Consider the following 9,218-nt stretch of genomic DNA (forward strand, 5'->3'; position numbering starts at 1 on the left):
ATCTTGCTCGGGGTCTTTGCTCTTTGGCCAAGTGTTAAGTGTTCAGCTATGTGCTGAGGTGGTGACCATACACTGCGGTGATGGGCTGGGGTCTTGGAACTCACAAGGGGTGACAGAAGCAGCCATGCCTTTCTTACCTGGGCTTGGGGATGATTGGCTTAGCTTCCTTGATCTCAACTCACTCACTCCTCTTATTTTGCTTTATACTGAAGGGGGCAGACATCCATAACAGACAGAAGGAGACCATCCCATTCTTCCAGGTCCTTCCTCTGAAGATGGTCTAGGGAGAATCATAGGAAAGGATGTGGAGGGTTCTTAGTGCAGAGCTGGGGCTTTGACCTGGAGTGTCTGAGATTCCAATGGGATTTTGTGATGGAATTTAGGGAGTCTGTGACTTTGGACAGGAAAAAAATTACTTCTTTATTTTCACAAATCTCTATGTGACATCTCGCATTTCCTTCAGTTACCAATGTAGTCAACAAAAGCACAAAGCCTCAGTAGTATGACTTGTACTTTCAAATTTATTGTAAGCATAGCTGTGTCCCCATGGTGACTCTGGCAGAGACCCTGAAACATCCTTTGCACTTATCACCATTGCAAATTCACTGGGGTGTGAGGTTATTCTCTATGTCCAGCTGTTTAACACGTTAGAGAGAAGTGGCTTTCTACATCACAGATTTGATTATTTAACATTTCAATAACTGTCTTTCAATATAGTTGGTTTTCTTATGATTCTATAAATTTATTCTGTTCTTTTAAAATGTTCTTCTGAGAAGGGACTGAAGATCAGAAATTCTGGGGTGGCAGGGGAGCTTGGGGGCAGACTGGAGATGTCCAAGTCACATCATATCATGGAGAGGTGACAGGGCCCTCAGTAGGGCAAGTGTGGCAGGAACGGGTGACACTTGTGGACGGCTGCCTGGAAGGCGGGCATGGAGGGGTGCTGGAGGGGACAGCTCATGCCCACTGTCCTGAAGATGGGCATATGTGTCCACCCACACCCCCATCCATGTACCTCTGGTGTGATGCCAGAGAAAGCCGCTCGCCCTCACCCTCCCACCTCTCCCCTCACCCACTCCATTTTCTGAACTTGCTGCGCCCGACTGTCATTTCCTTTCCCAGTGAAATCTTTTCTCCTTCCTTCCAGGAGCCTCCTACTCTCCCTCAGAACCCAGCTTACATAGGACAGAGAATGCCCCCAGACAGCAGCGGTCACTTCCATGACTCCCTCTCCTTTTCCACAACCACCCCATTTGGTTCCGTTCACTCACATGGTTCCTGACACAGTCTAGACTTAGCAGGTGTCACCAGTGTGTGGAGTGGTCGAGGGAAATCAACACAGGACCCAACCGGGTTGAAACAGCCGCAGGGTCCAAGCAGTCTGCTCCTGCCCTCCACCAGGCCCTGGGTCCTCTTCCATCCGTACTCACTTGTCTGGAAGCTGCGGAGTGCAGGTGAAGGTTCCTTGGGTGACTCCTCTGGAACTGTCTGTGATAAACGGACCGACCTCTCTAACCCTTAGAGTCTACCTACAAAAGAGGAGCGACAGAGAGGCGGGCTCCACAGGGATCAGCCTGCGGTCCGCTCCTCCCAAAGCACGGAGGAACCGGCCCGCTGCCCAGCTCCTCCATAAGACCTGAGTGAGGCGCAGCTGCTAGAGCCGGCCTTGGGCGCCTTCCTCCGCGTCCTACCAGGAGCACAGCTGCCCTCAGAGGAGGAGGAGGAGGAGGAGGAGAAGCATATCGGACGGTTTCGATTGGGCTCCAGGTACTGGTCGGACTGGAGCTGGGGCCTGAGCCATGGAGGAGACGGACCTGAGGGCGGCGGGTTCCCCAACGGAGCAGGGCCTGCCCAGAGGTGGCGGCAAGAGCCGCAGCCACAGCCCAAAGCCCGGGCTTCCTGCACCCGCCGCCGCTGCGCCAGCCTAGGACGGCCCCGCCGCTAGGGGCCCAGAGCGGGGCCACCGCAGGCTCCCAGGGTCCTCCCTGACCTGGGGCGCTTCCAGAACAAAGGAGGCCCCTGAGAGCTTCACCTACTCCACAGTATAAAATCTCACCACAGAAATCCTAGTCAGCAATGGCTAAACCCCAGGTGGTTGTGTCTCCTGTGTTAATGTCTAAACTGCGAATGCCGCTGAAATTTACCCATCTGGTTATTCTTCTAATTATGCAGAATCCTACGAGGATGGTTGTGAGGACTATCCTACTCTATTAGAATATGTTCAGGATTTTTTTAATCATCTTACAGAGCAGCCTGGCAGTTTTGAAACTGAAATGGAACAGTTTGCAGAGACCCTGAATGACTGGGTTACAACAGATGATGCTTTGCAAGATCTTGTGGAAATCATCTACCAATAGGCTACATCTATCCCAAATTTCTCTTATATGGGAACTTGCCTGTGTAATTACCTGTCACATCATCTGACAATAAGCCCACAGAGTGGCAACTTTCGCCAATTGCTACTTCAAAGATGTTGGACTGCTTTCTTCTGTCTGTCCTACACACTTTTCTCTATCCTCCTGGCTTTCCACTCTCTCTAGCATGTGCCCTTTTCTTTTCCTTTCTCTTTTCCTCTCATTTTCTCTTTTACCCTGCAGGGAGACACTGTTTGCTTAATAAATTCCTGTTAGTTAGATGTAAAGCGCGCAGCTTTGGTTCGTCGATAACTCCCAGAAAAGACGCTCCGCAGATACAGGTCTCACACGAGGAACTTTTATTCAAGCGGACAAAACGTGTCCGCTCGGGGGAAAGGGGAAAGGGAAAGAGAGGAAGAAGAAGATGGCGCTCGGTTCTTTGTATTGGAATTTCACGGGCTGGGAGGAACCAATCACAGAGGAGAATTATTACAGACTGACTGATGGACCAATGACATATTGGAACGTAATGTGGGGGGGGGGCAGGAAGGTTACGGCGACGTAAGCAGGAAATTCCTAACAATTCCCTTATGTGATTTCCCGTGTCTGGCAAGGTTCTGTGGAAATTCCTTACATTGGTGCTGTGGACTCCGGATTGGTCCTTCCGCTGACTAAGGAAGCAGAACCCCATCTAACCACCCAGTGCCCCTGGATACGGCTCCACCTTCCATTCTGCCCGGTCACTCTGCTCTGCATTTATCACCGGAATTCAGGTTGGTGAGTACGCCAGTTTAATCTGCTGAGTGGTTTCCCAATTTTATGGTGGAGATCTCTCTCAGGGTTGAGGCTCATCTCGTGCTCATGCACTTGTCCTCAAAAATCCTGATATCAGGTCCTCAACTCTTCTTGGCTTTTGCCTGACCCCACATTGATATTTATGTGATGACATGATCAATGTGCTGCCCCTCATCTCCAGCCCAGTACTCTGGCCTCGGGACACCCTGACCACAAACTCGGCTGCATCAGTCCCCACCATGGAATTTGGGTCCTCCAATCTGGCAGATTCCACCCTGGGACCCGACCCCCAGGTACTTAAAGTCATCAAAATCCATTTGTGTAATGGCACACAGCTTCCATGAGTGAGTGGGCAGATGGAAAGGGATTCCTTATTTTCAAGCCTTTTCTTTCTCGCTTCTTAGATCTTCCTGCAGGCTCAAGCATCTCCAAACATAAATTGAAAGGACCTAAGCATCAAGTTTCTGCTAGAGACCCTTTCAGATTCAGATCTCAGTCAAGGCTTACATTGAAATGTAAATGGAGGAAGGCGCAGTGGGAGACCAGTTTCAAACACAAGGAAAAAAAGTGTCCATTTTAAATTTCTTCTGGGCTACAACTCAGAATACTTTTCTCCATTTCACCTTTTCTCTCCTTCTCATTTTCTCATGTTATAATTAATAACCATTATCATTTTTCTTCTAGGACTTTTGCTTTTCTTAAATGCTATATTTTGGAGCTCACAATTTTGATCCTACATACCTAGGTTAATGATTTTTGATCAGTTCTTTTTATCCAACTCTAGAGTTATTTTTGAACATCTGTTACATTGCAATGGAGATAAATATTACAAGGTCTTTGCTTTTGTGTTAAATATAAGCATGGATAAAAATTAAAATTTTAAAAAATGGATCCAAATATTTTTAATTCATGTGATTTAAAGAGGTTCAATTTAAATTGGGTAAACTAATAGAAGTAAAATGTCCTTAAAATTAACTCACAAGTCTCTAAGTAGTCAAACTAATAAAATGTTGATGTTTATAAAATGTCTGACATCAATTTTTCTAGGACTTTTCTTCAAAAGGAGAGAGTCGGCAAATACTGTTGGTACACTTGTCTAATATCTTGGTTTTTCTACAATAAGATGAGTGATTACTCAAATGTGTTTGTTGGAGACATCTGATTAATTTATAAAGATATTCATGGAGTAACATACTTAAAAACATCATTCTTTGTATATTTAATGTGTTCATATTTTCCAGGTATACAAGCCTTTAAAGCAGAAAATTTATCAAGCTGCTGTTCTCCAAATTAACCTTGTCTGTAATGGTAAACCTATCATTTAATGTTCTATTATAGGACCTGTCATCAATAGGGTATATGTAAAATGACATTTAAGAGAGAGTGTAATGCACAGTAGCAAAAATGGTACAACAGTGACTGAAATTGGGGTCTCTGATGACCTCATGGCTGTGGCATTCCTGGTGCCTGGGAGTACTCCTGTGCAGGGGCAAAAGATGCCTAATTGCTGTGGCAGTACATTGATCTCAGGCACACAGCTCTTGGGCAGGAAGAAATTCTTTTGCTAAATAACCAGTATTTCATCAGCTCCCTTCTCTGGTTCCTGCCCACCTTACAGTAACTTTGGAACCTAACATTGCACATGTATAAAGATTGTGACATAACTCTTTAGATGTGCATTTCTATCAGAGAACAGAGCTCCAACTAATCTCAGCTTAATCTTCAAAATCTGTATTTATACTCCTTTGCTCCTCACTGAAAAGCCCCACGTAACCTGAGATAAGGTTCTGCCTCACAACCCTGCTACACATTACAATGGCTCCAAAATAAGCTTGACTTTAACTCATTTAAAGTTGTGTTCAAAAGTTTAATGTTTGTTGTAAAGATTACTGTGATCTCAAATGGGAACTCAGGCAAAATTCAAGATAGCTATTGCACAAACTGAATGTTTTACTGTTGGTAATTCCATTTTGTATTTTTTTGTAAACTGTAATTGTTACCTGATCAATATTTTGCAGAAGTATTGCTTCAAGAGTGAACATCATAAATTAACTTGGAATAGTAAGCCATCACCTATAGGACAGATAATGTAAACCCCAATTAGATAAAAGGGGGTAAATAACTGTAAAACTATAGACATTGAAGCTAAAGCCCAATACTCTTACTTTATGACTGGTGAGACTGACTTGCTTGATGGTTAAGATCAAACTTAGAGATAGAGATTAAATACAGAGGTCAAGAAAATTTCATATTTGGGTCTTGCCCTCAAAGTCAGCCTTGACCCAGGGAACAAGAGGACTTCTCCAAGGAGCTTTGCAACTCTGGGTCACACAATCTCCTGACCAAGGAAATTGATGAGGCCACTAGAGGAAAAGCCACTCAGTGCACCTGCTGCAGAGGAGGGTCATGGAAAAAGGGAGACACCCCTAATGCTTCCAAGGGGAGCCACCTCATTGAGAAGACCCTGCCTAACCAATGGCACTAATGGAGCTAGGAAGCTGCTCTTAAGTTCTCTATGAGTGACCCCTGTGGGAACTCAGCTGACTCTTTAACAGATAGGAACAGGTCACATTGACCAGTTTGATCTTAAACACCTAGCAAAAGAGTTAAAATCAAAATATAGCCATTCTTGGGCATTTGAAAGAAATAATTCTTAAATGTAACTTAAGATGTACACTTGTGTTAGCCCACTAGAATAAAGACTAAAAGCTACAAAAAAGAGATTCTTAGGCAAATGTGCCTAATAACTATCAAGAGAAACTTCCAGAGTCAGAAGTTTTTAGTCAGTTTAAGGCCTACAGACACAGGTAGGCTTAATCTATGTTTGCTAGTATCTCTACTAAATGTTGTGTTTACATTCCTGGTAACCTAGACAATGTTAAAGTTCTCAAATAAAGGCTTGTCCTCTCCAGCCTTTGCTAGGTCTTCTCAGTTATTCCACCCCCTAGTGAGGGATTATTGACTTCTGTCACTTTCATTATAGTCACTGGCATGTTCCAGATTCTGCAACATTTATATTGTATTAATCTCATTTCAGTACTCATGCCTTTTGTTCTTCTCTCATAGAAGAACCCTTCCCCAGATGCCTCTACAACCTTCTCTTCCCTACTGGACTTCTACCATGAACCCCTCAATTGACCCAATTTCTAAAAAGGAAACTCCAAACTGCTTGCCCCACACTGCCCCCTTCCAGCTCAAAGAAGCCAGATCGGTCATCACTCCTTTTCCCTTCAGCAGTGAAGGAGTTCCTAGAATTAGAGGAGTAAATGAAGTCAAAATTGGGGATAGGCAGTTAGTGTAGAAATAGGGGATCAGTCAAATCGAGGAAATGAAGTCCATCAAAATCATCTGCCTTTGGAAGTCTGGAAGGAGAATGGACTTTTTACATCTCACCTGCAAAACCAACCCCAGTCACTTAGGCAGGATGAGAGAGAAGGCTTCAAAAAGAACTGGAGAGCAAAGGGTTTTCTTATTAAAAAAATGGGGGAATGTAATGTATAAAGCTGCTACCCTGCCCACCAGGTACAGCCATTTTGCCCATCTCCCAACCACTTGTCAATCTGTGAACATCCTGGCTAGCTATTGGTTCATCCGTCAGCTTGCAAGTATCCTTCCCCGATATTGGTCCCCTGTTAGTCTGGCAGAATTCAACTGTTTTACTGTAGCTTCCCCGCCATCTTTTTCCTTTTTTCTGTCTGTCCTACACACTTTTCGTTATCCTCCTGACTTTCCACTCTCTCTAGTGTGCGCCCTTTTCTTTTCCTTTCTCTTTTCCTCTCATTTTCTCTCTTAGCCTGCAGGGAGACACTGTTTGCTTAATAAATTCCCTTATGTGAAAAAAAAAAAAAAAGATGTTGGACTGAATATGAAGTTAAAGATCAAGTTGCAAAAGGAGATGAAGTGACTCAAAAATGATTTCATGCATTTGTACTCTTTCTGGGAGAAGTTTATCTTAACTTGGAGATCAAGGGTACAAATGAACAGGTTAGAAGAGCAGATATTCTTCAGGTTGATCTCTGGGAATTGCTCAATGTCCTATTCTCTAATCCTATGAATGACAGCTTAATTTGTGCAGTAAAATTACTGAAGTTGACAGGGTCAGTTTTGGAAGATGCCTGGAAGGAAAAAGGAAAGACTGATATGGAAGAAATTATTCAGAGAATTGAAAATGTTGTCCTGGATGCAAACTTCAGCAGAGATGTAAAACAGATGCTCTTGAAGCTTGTAGAACTCCAGTCAAGTAATTGGGGTAGAGTTCATGCAACTTCAACATATGGAGAAGCAACACCTGAAAATGATCTAACTACTTTATGAATGAACCGACATTTTATACAACTGATGGTGTTCCTTTCACTACAGCTGATCCAGATTACCAAGAGAAATATCAAGAATTACTTGAAAGAGAGGACTTCTTTCCTGATTATGAAGAAAATGGAACAGATTTGGTGGAACAGGGGTGGTGATACATATTTTGATGATATTGATGATAAGATGGACACAGAGATTGAAGAAGGTTATGAAAAGTTTTGTTTGGAATCAGAGCATAAGCAAAAACAGTAAAGTTAAATTTCAGCATATCAGTTTTATAAAACTGTTTAGGTATGGTGATTTAGCAGAAGGCAGGAAATCAAGAAAACGTGTGACACTTATACCAAATTAAGGATGCTGAGTTATGTTACTAATTTATGCACCTTTAATTTTGTTTAACATTCTCTGCCAAAATAAACTTTATTCCCTATAACTTAGAATGTGTATATTTATAAAATAGCTTATCATGTTCAGTTGATTCCATTGTTTTGGCTGCAATAAAATTTATTTTGAAATAATTGAAATGTTGAAAGTAAATTTTGCTAGCTGGTTATATATTTATACCTTTAGTTCTTGAGGGGGAAAAAATCTTAGCCTAGAAACACATATTACTGCAAAAATGTCTCATATTAATCACAATCATGAACTCTTTAAAGTCTTGGAATATATCAACAACTGATTTACATATGTAGATGCTATTTGACACCAAGGGCTTTAAAAATGTCATTAATGGGAAAAAAAATCTTAGAACTTCCCTGCTAAACAACCAAGACTCACCCTTCACTGATAATTTATTCTAATTCAAGAATTGTTCTTTTGTTTCACGTCACTAACTTCATTGCCCGAAAGCCTAGAACATTATTCAGCTTTTATTTATATGGTTTTCTCACTTTTACTTTGTAGCATGAGTTACATTGACCTTTTTTTTTAAGTTAGAGAATTTTACTAGATATTTGTCATTCAAGTTTTCATTGGCTTTGTAATCAATATACCTTAAGGATCACTTTTCTAATACTTCTATAATGTACCACCTCAGCCCTATTTAAGTAGTAGCTTTATTTAATGTCAAATCTTTTTCCAACTAACTGAAACTTGTATATAAAAGGGTTGCTTGTAAATATGCAATGTAAATAGTTCTGTTAATAAGTCACTGTTTTACACTTGGTATATCTGTGTCTGCTAATAAAGTTAGCTTTCTTACTTTTCTTCTTGTTTGTTCAGTTTGAATTAAAATTACTGAAAAAAAATAGGAGAAATAACTATCTGCATGTATGCAGTGCAAGGATTAAGAGGAATAAGGTGTACCAAGTGCCCGGTACACAGTAAGTGCTCAATAAAGTGGAACAGAGATTCCAGTTCCTCGAAGACAGCAAGAAATCAGAAAGGTGCTGTTCATGAAGGTCTGCAGGAGTTCAGAGGAAAGGGAGATGGCGCCGGGCAGAGGGGCAGGGAAGGAGGAACCAGGTCAGCCTGGGTCCTTAAGTGTGGCTGGGAGGTGCCTGGTGGGAAAGGCAGGCAGTGTCTGGGGTCTGTGCACCATTGGGTTTGGCTGGCATGTCGGGTCCTGGTTGGAATGAGCACTAAATTTTCCATTATCCCCGAACCTCTTCATTCACACATGATGGAATTGTTGATTGCAAATTGTCTCCTTCCCTTTATTCTAGAAGCACAAGAAATTTGACTTGGCAAATTCTGTTTTGCTAGCTGTTTTTCTGCGTGTAGTTTCAAAGTTGTTTTAGAAACCACCCCGTCATCTGTGAT

General features: G+C 42.3%; 1 pseudogene; it reads left to right on the forward strand.

Moving 5' to 3' along the window:
• The first annotated feature begins 2,061 nt into the window (after positions 1-2,061).
• Positions 2,062-8,590, forward strand: LOC124975844 (polyadenylate-binding protein-interacting protein 1-like; annotated as a pseudogene).
• The last annotated feature ends 628 nt before the right edge of the window (positions 8,591-9,218 follow it).

This window comes from Sciurus carolinensis, unplaced genomic scaffold, assembly GCF_902686445.1.
Source record: "Sciurus carolinensis unplaced genomic scaffold, mSciCar1.2, whole genome shotgun sequence".
Taxonomy (NCBI): domain Eukaryota; kingdom Metazoa; phylum Chordata; class Mammalia; order Rodentia; family Sciuridae; genus Sciurus; species Sciurus carolinensis.